This window comes from Limulus polyphemus, unplaced genomic scaffold, assembly GCF_000517525.1.
Source record: "Limulus polyphemus unplaced genomic scaffold, Limulus_polyphemus-2.1.2 Scaffold665, whole genome shotgun sequence".
Taxonomy (NCBI): domain Eukaryota; kingdom Metazoa; phylum Arthropoda; class Merostomata; order Xiphosura; family Limulidae; genus Limulus; species Limulus polyphemus.
In genome coordinates this window covers 430,168-446,853 of record NW_013666275.1, presented here as the reverse complement: position 1 = coordinate 446,853, position 16,686 = coordinate 430,168, and the positions used below count along the sequence as shown (strand labels likewise).

Genomic DNA, 16,686 nt, shown 5'->3' with positions numbered 1-16,686 from the left:
GCAAAGGCCAATGTAGTTTTCTAAAGGCCAAATAATATCATCAAAAATTTGCATTTCTCAAGGGCTATCTGCGCTAACCATCACTAGCTTAGAAGTGATAGAAAGAAGACAGCTGGTCAACGTCACCTACCACAGGCTTTAGGCTATTCTTTTACCAACGAATATTGGGATTGACCGTCACATTATAATGCCCCCACGGCTAAAAGGGCGAGCATGTTTGGTGACGAGATTCGAACTTGTTACCCACTGATTGCGAGTACAAACAAATAAAAAAGTAGTCAATAGTATTTGTTTTTTTTTTGTTGTTGTTGATAGAGTATAAGATATATGATTTTGGGAATTCTTTTTGTCATTGAGAAAATAAAAAACATGTTGCTTATATATGACAGCAGGTTACTATCTAATGTAATCTAGCAAGACTTAAACAGTGGAAAAAAATGGGTTAAGTGAAAGTGACACCTGACAATTCAAACCTGAAAACACATTAACATGAAAATTTTCAGCAACGTGTTTCTATCGTTTTATTTTTATCCATTTATTTTTAGTTTCAGAATTCCTTGTTTCACATTGTAAGGTTTTGTTGTAAAGTAGGATATGCATTATTATATTTTAATTATGCAAACTAAAAGTTATCTTACCATTTCAGCTAAGATTTGCGTCCATGAAGAGCATCGTGTCAAATAAAAACTTGAGTCTATATTCAGTATCAATGCAAGAATTTTTTTACTCGAGATCTTAACATAATGTCACCTCATCTAGTTAGATCATGCACACGTGCACACACACACATTCACTCCTCTCCCGCATCCTCTATGTACGCACCACGAGCAAAGAGACTGGCGGGATTAAAATTCGATCGTCTCTGCATCCTACATAAACGCCCTCTAGCGGTACCTTTTATCAGTAGTTGATGCTCCACAATATTAGAGTCTGGCTCATGTTGAACTTTATTTACTTTACTCTTCACATTTAGCTTAAGTTTTTCTTTGGTCGTTCTTCTTAGGCGCCTATAAAATGATGCCAAAAGTAAGTTTCACATAATGTACTATGTATGTACTTTTTATGTAAATTCAGGTCTGAATGATTTTACTTCTCAAGTAAAAAATATTATTCACTCTAATCTATTTCATCTATGTTTGAATAGTAATGAATGCAAGTTATAAAAAATGATAATTTTGTTCTTGTAACATTATATTTGTTCTCTTTCTCCCAACACCTTTAGAATTTGGACTTAAAATGAAAAATTAGAAGAACGAATGTTTTTTGTTTTTTTCTAAATAGTTCAGTTTGTCATTTTAACCGTCACTTTTATGTATTATTCAGCATCTTATTCACACTCAATTAAATTGACTACTTAACTATATATTTGTTACAGTTATTCTCGTGTTTAAACTACCGATGCTCTAAATCGGCATTTTTATCTTGCTTATTTAAAGAAACTCCAAATTACACTATTCATTTTGATGACGTAAACATTAATAGACTACTATGAGTATAATATTAAATACGATTTAAACAATAAATGAGTAACCAACTTCTAACTCCTAGGCAGTGTATGAAACAGATATAATTGTGTATGTTCCACTTGAACGACGATAAGTAACTTGTGAACAATACATTTGTTATGCATATAACGATTTAAGCAAAATCTCCACCCAGTTCTTCTAATCTTATTTTACATATATAACCAGTGTTCCTTGATCATTTTCATATGAATAATAGCACTGTTAATAAGTGCGATTAATTCAACGGACCCAAACGAATATCATCTGATGAAAGTGAATAAAACACAGTTAAAGTAGCTGTGAATTGAAGACAATTAACAGTTTATGAAAGGTGAACATAATGTCACTCATCAAAGTCTAGGAATAATTATATATGTAACGTATCTCAAGAAATCAGCTCATTCCATGTAAATATTTTGCTATATAATTATAAGATGCTACACGTGATTGTAAAAACATAACACTGCACTGAGTAGTTGGCTATTCCAGAATCAGGAAAATATTTTAAAAGTTTTATTTTCCTAATTTAAGAAAGTTTGTTTTGAAAATGTATAGGGTAACTTTAGGGTACATTTGACCATTTTATTAGTAATACATAGAAGCCTTTCTATAACACGTCTAGTGATCTAACTGTATTGAAGAAAAGCTTTTAGAATAATAATACGACTAGATAAAGGGGAGTATTTGAGAAATAATTAAGTTTCATATTCAATTTAAGATGAGAGACGAAGAGATTACATGATGTATAGAAATCTGCCTTGTTACTAGAAACAAGATGTTTTAGTAAAACTTGTTTCGCTGCCTTTTTTGTTGTCCATTCTGGTAGAAACATCACTTTTATTTTAAAACAGTCTAATTATATAAATACTTTATGTGCAATCTGATGTTGTTCTCAAAACTACCCTTAAGACTAGACTGTTTTATCATTTCATCACGAACATACCTTTCTTTCTGCTTATGTACCAGCAACTGTCAAAGTTTTTCAAACGCTTAACCCACTTGTAAACTCTAAATAAATACAACTTTCTTAGACTGTTCTTAAAAGTAAGGTATTGTTTAAATGTAAGTGTAGATACTGAAATACTGAAGGCAACAACATGAATTAACCAACTTTGCTTACATACAGATTATCATACACATACTGAATAAAATATATATATATTATATCAAGCAAAAAAAAAAGAGATGCGTGTAGCATCTTATAATTATATACAAAAATATATACATAGAATGAGCTTATTTCCTGAAATACCTTACATATATAATTATTCCTAGACTTAGATGAGTCATATTATGTTCAGCTTTCATAAACTGTTAGTTGTCTTCAATTCATTTGTTCATTTGATTATCAGATTGTCGTGTATTTAAATTTTCTACAATGTTCACTCAGGTATGAATGTTTATATTTCATGACACAGACAAGTTAGTTAAGTGTTCCATAAAACCAAGGCTTCTTAAAACGAATCCTCGGTTATCAGTGGAAATTATATTCATTAGTGAGTTAGAAAATTGAATATTCGGACACTAAGCAATATGTTAGTCGTCTAAAGTTTCAGTGTTAACCATTATTGAAAGAATAACACGAATAACAGTGTTAAAAGTTGATGTAAAATAAAGTAAAAATCAACTATGTTAAAAGTAACTCTCGTAGGACTGAATATAAATATTGTGGTTATTTTTTAATCTCTGAGTGATATTCCTCTATCAAAGATAAACCTATCGTTCAGAGTACAAATTTTAAACATTTAAATGATAAATCTGTGAGAATTTTACTATTAACACGTACTTTCAAGATCTCGGACATATATAAAACTACCTTCACGTATTATTTAAACATTCCTGGTTAGTAAAGGAATATTTAGTAATCAGTTGTAGAAAAAATATCAACAGAAATTCAATCTAGTACAGACAAATAAGTAAATAGTATAATATATACTTTTAATGCATAAAAACGTATTGAAAGCTACGTTAGATAAACATAATATATGCATAAATACATTGTATGGTTGCACTTTATGCTGAATCATGTAGTTAATGTTCAGAGAAGTGCTTATTTTATTTTCAACTCTGTTAGATTGCAACCAAAGAATGTGTGCTTAGTATATAGGTAATCAGATATCACTCCTCTACATCGTCCCCATTAAGTTTATACGTTATTCCGGTGTCGGTGTATTATTATGAATCAAATTATATTCGGTTACTATCTGCTAATGTTTTCAACAGAACGGTCTTCAGAGGATCATAAAGATGAAAGTCACATGATGCTAGATCAGGCTTGTGTGCACATTTATCAAAATCAGACACTGCACTTAACTTTTTATAACTGTGTTTCACAACAACTATCATGGAAACACATAACTTATGAAATCGCTAACAGTAGGTGAACTTTAACCTATTAACAGGATCATTCGTCGGTCTTGTTTAGTCAAATCCAGGATATGGAAGTTCGGGGAGGATCTCATTTCTTTCTAAACTTCCTTAGTGTTCAGTTTCTTTAGTGTTTCGTGTTTATTAGTTACTGTTTTAAATGAAAGTTGTATTTAAGCTTTTCAAGTATTGCAGTAATGTCTTAGTTAGACTACTTGTTGTCAACTATACAATGTAGTGAACCTATTTGTCAATTAATTCATCTCTTACCTGTTTCTTCTGTCTAATTGTAATATTTTGTGGGAAGGAAAGGATAACGAAAACTGTGTTTTTTTGTTTGTTTGTTATTTTAGAGCAAAGTTAAATTGGGTTATCTACTGTGTTCACCACGGAGAATCGAATCGCGGATTTTAGCTTTGTAAACATTCCGCTGTTCCACTGTGTGACACTAGTGTTAGCGGTTGGGATTAATAGTCTGTAAACTTTATGCTGTTGTAACATTTCCTTTACTCCTGCCCTTTCTCCTCCTCCTTTGTGACTCAGTGGTAAGTCATCAGACTCAAGACACTAAAAATCAGGTTTCGATACCCATGGTTGACAGAGCACAGATGGTCCAAACTTTTATTCCTGCTGAAAATACTTAAATTATTATGCTTAAATGCTGCAACTCCTTATATTTTAATATGAAATATTTCACTTGTCACCTTAAATGCTCCTTGACCCACTCCAAATATTTTATTTAAAAATTGTTCAGAGTTATCAAAAACTTTGAAAGCTCAGTGGTATCAATAATGTAAATGTTTTATTCAGTGAATGGAGATCATTACTTTACATTAGGCCCGGCATGGCCAAATGGTTAAGGCACTCGACTCGCAGTCTGAGGGTCGCGGGTTCGAATCCCCGTCACACCAAACATGCTCGATCTTTCAGCCGTGGGAGTGTTATAATGTGACGGTCAATCCCACTATTCGTTGGTAAAAGAGTGCCCAAGAGTTGGCGGTGGGTGGTGATGACTAGCTGCCTTCCCTCTAGTCTTACACTGCTAAATTAGGACGGCTAGCGCAGATAGCCCTCGTGTAGCTTTGCGCGAAATTCAAAACAAACAAACAAACTTTACATCTACACACTACGACTGTGGCAGCATATCCAAAGCACCAATTCAGCCAATATTCAGAATAGATATTTCTTTTATTTGATCGAGGCGAATATTAAAAAACAAATATAAATTATGCATAAGAAAAACAAACAAAATGATATTTACAAAATTAATATAAATTATGCATTAAAAAACAAAAAAAAAGAATATTTATTGCATGCTGACTGCCAGCGTTATAGAATTAATTAATTTTGACTTTATTATGCCTAATTTATGCTATTACAAACATTTCTGCGTAACACTTGTTGACGACATTTTGAAGCTGTGGCTTTCCCTGGATTCCAGGTAGGGCTAATAATGATGATGTATATGCGTAGAAGTATAGTCGTGAACACAGTGACGTAACGTAAATGATAGTATGTGCTGGGTGCGTGCTGGCCAGGAGTGTAAGAGAAAGAACGTGGCTAATAGAAATAATGGCTTAAGGAATGAAATAAGCGCTTGTCCTGAACAAGTTGATCATTATGTTTTCGAAGGATTAAATTAAGAGAAAAAAGTGCAGTAAAGATTGATATTCTTTATTTGGATTCATTGAAATCCTAAAAAGTAGTTTGATTGTTCAAATCTAATCGAATGTAAAAGTTAAACAGATAGATTCCAAAACAGCAAAACTATTACCTGAGTTTGCTAGAAACTATTAGGTTGTTTAATATAAGCCTAAGATAATGTAAGTATTGAAAATATAAGCCTGTACGATGCAATGCGTCGAATTTTTATGTTGAATGTAATTATGAAAGACTAATAACTTATAATCGTATTCCTGATCGAAAGTAAATTAGGATGCATAACCTTTAAAGATTAAATGTTATAATGAATTCTATAATAAACTTCTAAGATAACTAATTATTTCCTGCAAATTAGCCCTTCTGTAGAATATTTCTAAATCTAAATGTTAAGCAAGTTTTTATACTGACAATAATGCATAAAGAGTTTCCATGATTGTCATCTAGTAATATATGTACAACATGTTTATCAGCAATATCAAATTATTAATAACTTTTTTCAAAACAAGCAAGCAATCTACATATATTAGATTTAAAGATTAACCCAGTAAATAATATAGGTAATTTAACATAACTACCTAGCTTAGGGTAATAAATGTCAAAAGAAAAAAATTGTAGTAATTAGATTGATTCATCAATTGAGTACTCTCGTTGTTATCGATATTATCGTCCTTGACATCAATGTGGGTGTTTTAAAACCTAAAATGTTATGCTGTTCATATTTTGTTGAGTAAAGTTTGTTCCTTTGTCGAACGACTACGTCATGGATGTAAAAACAGATGTGCAGGATCTTTTTTAATAAACCTATAGCACGCTCAGTCAAAACCAATACCTGTTAAAGGCTATATTTCCCTTAAACATTATCTAAATATCCATAATCAGTCTAAAAGTCGTATTTGCTATACTTCTACCATAAAATATTAAATTAAACCAGAATACCGCACTTTATATAAAAAAAAAACAACTGTTTATATGCAGGCTTTCTTCTTTACAGAGACTGCGTTCATTATTGGTCTAATGTATGGTATCAAAATGATTCGAATGAGTAGCTATGTCACATTAACTCAAGACGTGTTCCAGTACGCTAGGTACTTTAAAATTTGCATCTTCGTTTACACAGATACATAGCTATCTCATAGTAAACACTTAATAAGTTCATCAGATGCAAATCAATTTAACAATATACTACACATGCTGTATGAAACTATCAGAAAGTTATATTGGAACCTGCCACGAACTTCGTAAGTTATATAAAGTATGTTCACTGACACAAATTTTTATACTGGCATAATCACTCTCTTGCAGATTTGACTTCAACTTTGAGAAACTTAGTGCTAATACATACACTTTGACAGTTATGTTTCAATTTTCAAGTAAACAGTTACTAAAATAGTGTTTATTCAAGAATATTGATAATATCAAAGGTGACTTAATATAATACATGGTGAAATTTCAAACAGTATTAATTAATTATTAAATATTATTTTAGTCGTATTCTTGCTGTAATTAATTACTCAAGGTGAAATATTGAGATACGAACATTTATTGTTGTTGTTTTTTTAAGTTAAGCACAAAGCTACACAATGGGCTATTTGTGCTCTGCCCACCACGGGTATCGAAACCCGGTTTCTAGCGTTGTAAGTCCGCAGACATAACGCTGTGCCACTGGGGGCTATTTATTGTTACTCTAACAATTTGCAAAAGCTTTAATCTCTCACTTAAAATTTTCTGTATAACAGTTGGATACAGCTGATGTTAGCTTGTGTTGGTCATAACGAAACTCCAGAAGTTGAATAAACCGTAAGGCATATCTAACTATCTACAAAATAGGTTATAGCTTTTTTTTCTGGTATTTAGCGTACATATCTCATTGCATAATTACTGTATCATTTTATGGTGAATAAGTATTTACAAGAAAGACATAAATTAAAATTAGGGAAATCTGAACGATAAACAAGAATAGGTAAAGTGCCAGAAGGTTTAGAAGTTTAAAGTTCCGGTAAACTCAATAATGTAATGCTAAAGCATGTCTGGTTGGCTCAACTGCCTAATTTTGTAAATATAAAAGGTGTAGTCAACCTTTATATAATTTTTAGAGACTATTTAAGTATGGATATGTATCTGTGGAGCATATCTTTAACAGAATAGATGAAAATCTTGCTGATTCAAAGGTATATATTAGAGATCCAAATAATAGTGAATGCCTAAAAGTAAACCTACAGTGGCATAAGGTATTGTAGACAGTGATATATAAGTTTGTAGACTCAAATATATAACTGTGCAAGGGCATATTCGACACAGTTTGAAATTGAATAAACTTTTTTAAACTCAAAGGTGCAAATTAAATCTAATTGTGTAAATATAGAATACGTTTAATGTTCGACTCTATAACTTTATTTAATGCAGTAAACCTAAATTAGCAGATATATAAGTTATCGTAGGAATATTGGCCTAAAATTGGAAGTTCTTTTAGGCTTACGTTTGTATTTGTATAAGATCATAAAAAACACAAAGGTGTGAATATAAAGGGAATTAACGCTTTTGTATAGATTCTCAACACCACTGGCTGAAATGTAGCCCACATTTGTATTAATCTTAACTGTATATGTTGTACATCAGTTGTGATATCGTTACCTTCCTCGCCATCGACCAAACTATCGTTCATTGTAACCAAACAATTTGAACTTGGATTCATCTACAAGGAGTACCTTCCTCTAGCTTAAATAATGCATTTGTTTACTGCCTCATGCTCATTTCATTCTTTTGGTTATATCTCTTAAGCAATAGTGTTTTGAATGATTACACATGCACTGAGGATACATCATTCTTATATATACCTAACTATTCAGCTAGATCATTCGCAAGATCTCTACGTAATTGAGGTGTTTCAGCTAAAGAAAATACTCTGAACTACTCAGTAGCACTTCAAAGGGCTTGGAGCTATCTACCTTAACCACTTCTAATATCAATAGTATGAATTTCAAGTACCCTCTTCAGACTTTCCATACATCTCCCACTGAAACATAAAACTTCACTTCAATCTGTACACTTTGTTCATGTGACATTTTTGTCTTGGGAACTTTGAGTGCATTAGTACATTAATAGTGGAAATAGTTAACTGTCTGTACTTTTATAAGCATTATCGTGATGTGCATACTGTCTGATTGTTTGCAGGACAAACAGTTGCAATAAAAACTAACAGCATGTGACTGCACTTTGGTACAGTTCATTTTCATGCAGTTCAAGGGAAACAATCGCATTATATTTGCATTTTTTACCTATTTTATTGGATGATTCCATAACTATTTCCAGTACTGTAGTTGAAAAACAACACGTTGAACAAAATTTACTAGTGTACGTGAGCTTGTAGACTCAGATGTGTAACTGTAGACGAACTTGTAGACTCAGATGTGTAACTGTAGACGATCTTGTAGACTCAGATGTGTGACTGTAGACGAACTTGTAGACTCAGAATTGTAAATGTAGACGATCTTGTAGACTTAGATGTGTAATTGTAGACGAATTTGTAGACTCAGATGTGTAACTGTAGACGATCTTGTAGACTCAGATGTGTGACTGTAGACGAACTTGTAGACTCAGAATTGTAAATGTAGACGATATTGTAGACTTAAATGTGTAATTGTAGACGAATTTGTAGACTCAGAAGTGTAACTGTAGACGATCTTGTAGACTCAGATGTGTAACTGTAGACGATCTTGTAGACTCAGAAGTGTAACTGTAGATGATCTTGTAGACTCAGAATTGTAACTGTAAATGATCTTGTATACTCAAAATTGTAACTGTAGACGATCTTGTAGACTCACAAGTGTAACTGTAGACGATCTTGTAGACTCAGAAGTTTAACTGTAGACGATCTTGTAGACTCAGAAGTGTAACTGTAAACTAGACAACCCGTGACCCGTTGGGTCACCCACTATTCATAAGTTATGAAGAATTCAAGCTAATTTCAATCTTGCACCGAAATGAAGGTTTATTTGGAGATAATTTAATTAAATATTTCAATCCATTCATGTTATTCATAATTCAAGAAAAGATGATTATTGATCGGGAGTAAAAGTAAAGACCATTTCATTTTTCAAAAAAGTGAAGTCAGAGTTTTCAAGTATTGTGATGAATTAGTTCATTGTGTTGTGGTCTTTCCTCTCAAACCTTCTAGAAATAAGAAACAGTAACACTTTATTTTTCTTCGAATTACATACCATAACTAAGGCACATTATTGAGAAATTCTTCAAGATCTTGTTTTTGTCATTTTACGCCTTTTAATGAAGTTGGGAACATTGACAGAGAAATAGATTTGAACGAAGAAGTTTCATAAAGAGCGCGAACGGTAGTGTGATGTAAAATTACTCATGCTAGAAATTTTCATAAAAGTGACCCGAAAAACGGGGCTAACTCGGTAACCCGTGACCCGAGTTTAACGAAATTTATTTTATTCTGTTTCTATTCTCATTACATTACAAATATGGTGCTACTGTGTACCGTTTATGCTGTATTTAATTACAGACAAGCACACACAAACAATCTCAGAGTTTTAGTAGTATATAGACAGATAGATGATGTTGTAAGCTCAAAAGTGTAACTAGAATGCTTTATGGACCTAAAGGTAAACTGTTGAAGGTCTCTTTAAGAGCCTTTTAAGAGCAAGATTTGTAGAACCTAATAAGTTAATAGCATCTAAATAAAAAATTATGCTAAAAAAGATAGATATCAGAATAATTAAAAATTATCAACAAAAAAAATGACAAATGCGGTATTACATACAAGGAAACATGTATATGAACACAAACAGTACTAGATATACAATATAGTTTCTGTGTTACGCTATATATATATTTTTTTCCTATAAGTGTACTTGTAAGGTTGACTACAAAAAAAAAACCTGTTTAGCTATTCGATCCCGTGTTATATAAAAATGCATCATAAAAGTAATGGAGAAAAACGTCTTATTACCAATGAAGTTGCATAATGTTGTCAGATGGATGTTACAGTTTTTAGTAGTGTTTTCACCTCTAATTTAATGACACCTAAAGGAATTCGTGATGATTCAAATCAACTGTTATTTAATGTTAAATAATAAAAAATACAAGTAAAAATAAAAAATAAAAATAAAAACTTGTAAAAATACAAGTTTTATTATTTTATCACAATAACGAAATTTTCTTATAGTAGATGAATATATATATATATTCGTTCTGTTGTTTTACTCTTAAAATATATTTATGTAATTTTATGTGTTAATATATATATATGTATATACTATATTAAAGAAATCCTAATTTGATTCATTTCTTTTGAATTGCTTAGAAACATGTATATTCATGCTATTATTAATGTATCATTGTTATCATCAAGGCTTAGCTAAAATAAATTGAGCCAAATTCATAATATGAGGAACTGCAGCATAAATAATAATGATTTATATATATATATATATATCATCTAATTGTTTAGTCGAGTTAGAAATAAAGGCAAAACTTGAGCCTAGAATTTATAATAATGTTATTTAATTGATTTCAAATCGGTTACCACAATTGGTAGTTTATAGTTTACCTACTTAAAATATCTCAAGACTATACTGTCAGGGTTACCTTGCATACAAGCGTCTGTCTGAAATTAGCCACGTAGACACGATCATATAAATTCATAATATCTATTAGATAAAGTAACGTAGATATAAACTATATGGAAGACTAGCAGGCTCAAATGTGTAAATGGAAATGCAAGATTGTAACTGTAGAATAGTTTCTAGGCATAAAGAAGATGACGTAGTCTCAAGTGTGTATTACTGTAGAAGAAATTGAATAGCACATTAAATATTACATTTAATAGGTAACAATGCACAGAGGATTATTTGCTTTCTCATAAAAGGAATTTTTTTAATATACAAGCAGGAGCTGGCTCAATATTTCGGCGCTTGAACAAGATAAATACATTTTTGGAAAAGTTCAATGGAGCTACTACATCTTAAATACGGCAATGCCCGGAACATGTATTTGGTTAACTGAAGATATTGTCGTCGGATAATTTGTCTCAAAAAAGAAAAATAAAGAAATAGCAGTCTTTATAAGCTGATAACTACAAAGTTTCCCTTTCAGAGTCTCGGGAAAAGCAGATTTTGATAAAGAGAAGAAACATCCTTACTTGGTTTTTGGTAGATATAAAACTGCCAGTTATTCCACTGAATCCAGTCAGCTTACGTGAATTGTTTTTATTGTTATGGTTCTATTTTTTCTAGTAAAACTTTTTAAATGAATAGATACATTTCTGTATTTAAACATATGAAATATGTATTTTATAGAAAAAAAAAATGATTCGGTATCCTATCTCTGCACCCACCCACCCCTCTTCCGAAATCTGACTTTTCAAAGTTTCTTCTTGAAAATGGCAATCATATTGCTTTCTTTAGTGTGTAAAACTCAGTGTTTTCTCTCACATCATTCACTTCTTAGTAGCTAACTAACTAACAGACATAGGAAATCTTGTGGTTTGGTAATAATAGTTGTTTTCCATCAAACTCCCTTGTCTGAAATTACTGGATAATTTGATAATCTGACACCTGGTATTCATCATATTAAATCCCTTCATGCTCCTCATCCACATATATATATATATATATTACAATTTGTTGATATAGCTATCTGACATCTACTTGTCATCATCAAACACATTCAGACCCTACATATATTATAATTCATTGATAAACGTATCTGATATCTGGTGACCATTCTTGTGTAATTTTATATACTCATTGTCAAGAGGTCTAATTAACTAAAATTGCCTGTTAAAACCGTATAATACTTAATACTACGTAACAGTTCTTTTTAATTGTAGCAGCCCTTCCTAATGGCTTAACGGTAAGCATGAAGGCTTATAGCGTTAAACTTTGAGGTTTGATCCATGCAGTGAGGATAACGCGAATATTTATAGACACACACACACATATATAGTCCAATTTTTACATACAATACCTTTTTAAAATAGAGCTACTTTTGTGTCTAAGATTCAGTTAGCCTAGCACTGTTTGGCCTGTAAGATTCTTATTTATGATGTTTAGAGGGGAGAGATACTTAGGGCTTGGTTCATCATGTATTGTGTAACTCTCTAGTCTGCTCATCAGTAAATTTTTATTAATATTTTTCTTATAATATTGAAGAGATGATGGTTATGGTAATTTGAAAGTCACGAGTATGAATCTCGTCCTTAAACATGCTCGCTCTTTATAATAAAGAACAGACCAAGAACACAACTCAGCTCTGCAACGCCTGACGCCACGTGGTCATCCGACGCACAGGTCCCGCCGAAAGAAAGTAAACTTCCGAAGACAACACTCAACTCAGCAAAGGCCTCCTTCTTTCTCTTCTTCTCCACGTCTCCTCACAGCTCTTCCCTCAGCTTGTGAACTCGTCACTAGGAAAATGAACTGCCAAGACCTTCACTCATGTAAACATTTAATTCTTAAAAGCCCCGGCCACTTAATTCTAATTATGTAGTGGGGTGAAGAGAAACAGAAGTTTTTGACTGCCCCTGGTAATACTTTTAACCTAAATTACTACCATGCTAGATTGGATTGGCTGGAGATAAGTGGTGTTGACCAACCGCTTTCCCTCTAGTTTATCACTTCAAAATTAGGGACACCTAACGCAGATAGTCCTCGACTAGCTTTGCGTAAAATTCAAAACAAACAAACAAAATTTGTTATAAATGAAACTACTTCAAATTCCATACATTCGGTCTTCCTTCCGTAAACAGGGTAATCTCTAATACCTTGATTAAAGGTATTCATATTTCACAACTTTAAATATTAATGTTAGTCTCTAAAAAATAGAAATACATTTTATTCCGCTTGAATTATTAACCAAAAAGCTCAAATTGAACGACAATAGCTTTCCTATTATAATCAGAATCTACAGATTATTTTTAAGTAATTATTTTCTTATTCTCTCATCAATGTTATGATTGTCACCTGTAAAGACAATTTTCCCATAAGTTTTGACTTTCTGTCACCTTAACCGGCATTCAGTCATCTTCAAAGACGATATCGACAATTAAATGTATCATTTGACTTTATATCTCACACTGATGTTTGTTTTCTGTAATTTTTTTCTGCTCAGAGTCTTATTCTTATCTTATTTAAAGCTAATTTATTTGTTTTACTATCTTTTACAAGAAAAATAGGCGAGGAAAGACCAAATTCGAGTTCATTGAAGAATATATCAATCTGCCCATGTTTACAAATGTTTTTATCTTAAATTTTGTTTGTTTGTTTGAAGTTAAGCAGAAAGCTACACAATTCTTTCTTAAATTTATAGTGCTATTTAATTTACGACAATTTATATTTCTACATAGTGTCATGTTAGTTACAGCGTTTTTCTTTTCACCTGCTTTAACGATTGTTTGTTTGTTTGTTTTTGAATTTCGCGCAAAGCTACACGAGGGCTATCTGCGCTAGTCGTCCCTAACTTAGCAGTGTAAGACTAGAGGGAAGACAGCTAGTCATCACCACCCACCGCCAACTCTTGGGCTACTCTTTTACCAACGAATAGTGGGATTGACCGTCACATTATAACGCCCTCACGGCTGAAATGGCGAGCATGTTTGGTTGGACGGGGATTCAAACCCGCGACCCTCAGATTGCGAGTCGAGCGCTCTAGCCACCTGGCTATGCCGGGCCCCTGCTTTAACACTTTGTATTGAAGATAGATGATTGGCCGCTTTTTATTATATATGATTAGGTAACACATTTATTTATTTTATTTACTTTTCGTTTCTTGTATGTTTTTCTTTGCTATTATTTTTTAAGTTAAATTTATCTAAATTATTCAGCTTTACTTGTGGTTGATTTGGTTATTATTTCATAAATTTTATCATTGAGTAAAAAACTTCCCTTAAGTGGTTGAAGATATTTATACAAGCCTGCGAATTTAAATTTCATAAAAAAGTGTTTTGTTTTTAATAACGGATTTTCTATAATTCAGATACGTAAATTTCGAAAATAGTATTCATTTTTTTTCTATTACGTAAGGATTTTTTATAAACCGGGAAGAAGGAAAAACTCTTAATCAGATCAAATTTACAACAAATTTACCACAAATATAACAGAATATGTTTGGATCATTTACACAACTTCTTGTTGCCATGGCGACGAATAAGTAATATTCAAAAGAAAATAATAATGTCAAAGTACACGCACAAACAAATATCATCCAAAAACTACACGTCATGCGCCCTGTTATCCGTTTATATACTAGCGGTGCGGTTCTTGTGGGTTTTAGAACGATCGATAAGACTCTCACGTCGTGATTGGTCTAGAGAAATCTATAGCCAGTGGTTGTCAATATTTTAAGCATAACAAAATGTGACCCGATTTCAATGAAAATGATTCACTTATGTAAAAGTACGTATGACGTTTTGTGAAAATTGTGTACGTGATGAACAAAAATGGATATCATTTTCGGAATCAGCGTACAGGAATTACCGTAGAACATGTAAACATTTCAAGACAATAAAACCATCTGCAGGACATTATTGGTACAAGCACCTGAATTTCAGTTTTGTTCATCTGCTCTTGCACACCATATTCTCACCCGCGTTGGTGTATGATTGAAGAGACGGATTATCTTCAAGGCTATTTGAATGCTATTAGGCAGTTATATCTCACTTAAGACTTGTTTTTGTTTACTTTTATTTTTATCATTGTATGTTTTATCTTTGCGCGTACTTGGATTAGAGTTTTATATTTTTTATTTCATTGGTTTGTAGCGCTAATATTTTTCCTCCCATTAAATATTTTTTTCAGTTCATATTTTGTATAATTACAGTTTTGATTTGTCAACATCCATTTTGTAGAGGGTAAATAAAAATTACAAACGCGCGTTTTACTAAATGTTTTGTGAACGTTTGAAAGGATATAAATGTAGTAGTAGAATTCATTTTCACATAACATTTAAAGCCTTTAGACTGTTTTTAATTAATATCATGTGAGTAGCTAAAAATTGGTTCAGTGATTTTTTTTTACTTACCAAATTCTTTATAATATCCTGTTTTTCTTAAACTCTGCAATGCCAATGTGTAGCAGCGTGAAATTCTCTAATCTGATTACGTACACAACTATAATTTGCACTATCAGTAAGCTCAGTTTCAACAAAAATACTGTGTAGCAGCGTGAAATTCTCTAAACAGATTACGTATACAACTATAATCAGTTTACAAAAAATACGTCTTTATATTTCTTAAAAGTACATACAACTGTTGTCAATAAACAGGTGTTAAATCGTAAATTTGTCATTTTTCATATTTTACTCGTTTCTTTAGTGACACCTATAACTTGCACATAAGAAAATCCTTGCCAATTTCGCTACTTATATAAAAAGAGATATTTTTTCACTATTAATACTTTTCTAAAAACTCTATACTTCCAGAAAATATACAAATTATTTCTGGTGTTTTATGTTATCTTAACTGATGGAACATTTTGAAACATTTTTTTCTTTTCTGTCCTTATTTTCTGATGTTATGGTTATTTAACGCCTGTTTTATTTTAATGTTTTCTTTACTTTACATTTACTTTTTCATTACTGTAACTTTACTTATCTCTCACTGGTCAATATTTTTGGTACTCTTATTAAGTTTCACATTAAGCAGTCTTTTGATAATTCATTACGTTTAAGGCCAAAATGGTACTTAGAACTAAATTTACTTTGAGTTCTAATTGACCATTATAATATTCAGCAATGAATACTTTTTAAGGAAGACCAGTCTGTATTTAGATTTTTACCTACAGAAACGTAAAGTTCTCCTTTACCCAATAATATTCACCTGCACATAAGATAATTCTTACTTCAGAGAAAAGTAAATATCAATTAATATTTCAATTATTTCTTCAATAAATTATTTATTGATAAAAGAAATACCTGCACCAGGATCTACTGAGACGTTATATGGAACTTTTCGGCCAGTATTTAGAATCCGTGCCTGAATTCTCCTACATTTCAGAGTCCCCACAAACAAACATTTACAGACTACTAACTCCTCCTAATGAGCAGGTCATTTTACCATTTTTATATCCTTATTTGTAAGTGTTCTCGTGTTTGTTTCTGTTTATCCAGTCCCGCTAGTGGCACAGCGGTATTTCTG

General features: G+C 31.8%; 1 protein-coding gene across 1 annotated transcript in view; it reads left to right on the top strand.

Moving 5' to 3' along the window:
* Positions 1 to 935: 935 nt before the first annotated feature.
* LOC111085854 (glutamate receptor ionotropic, delta-2-like) overlaps positions 936 to 16,686 on the top strand; it is a 75,909-nt gene continuing 60,158 nt past the window's right edge. Inside the window, exon 1 of the mRNA XM_022386373.1 lies at positions 936 to 1,026. The gene's annotated coding sequence lies outside the window, so the exon portion shown is untranslated. The remainder of the gene's footprint in view (positions 1,027 to 16,686) is intronic.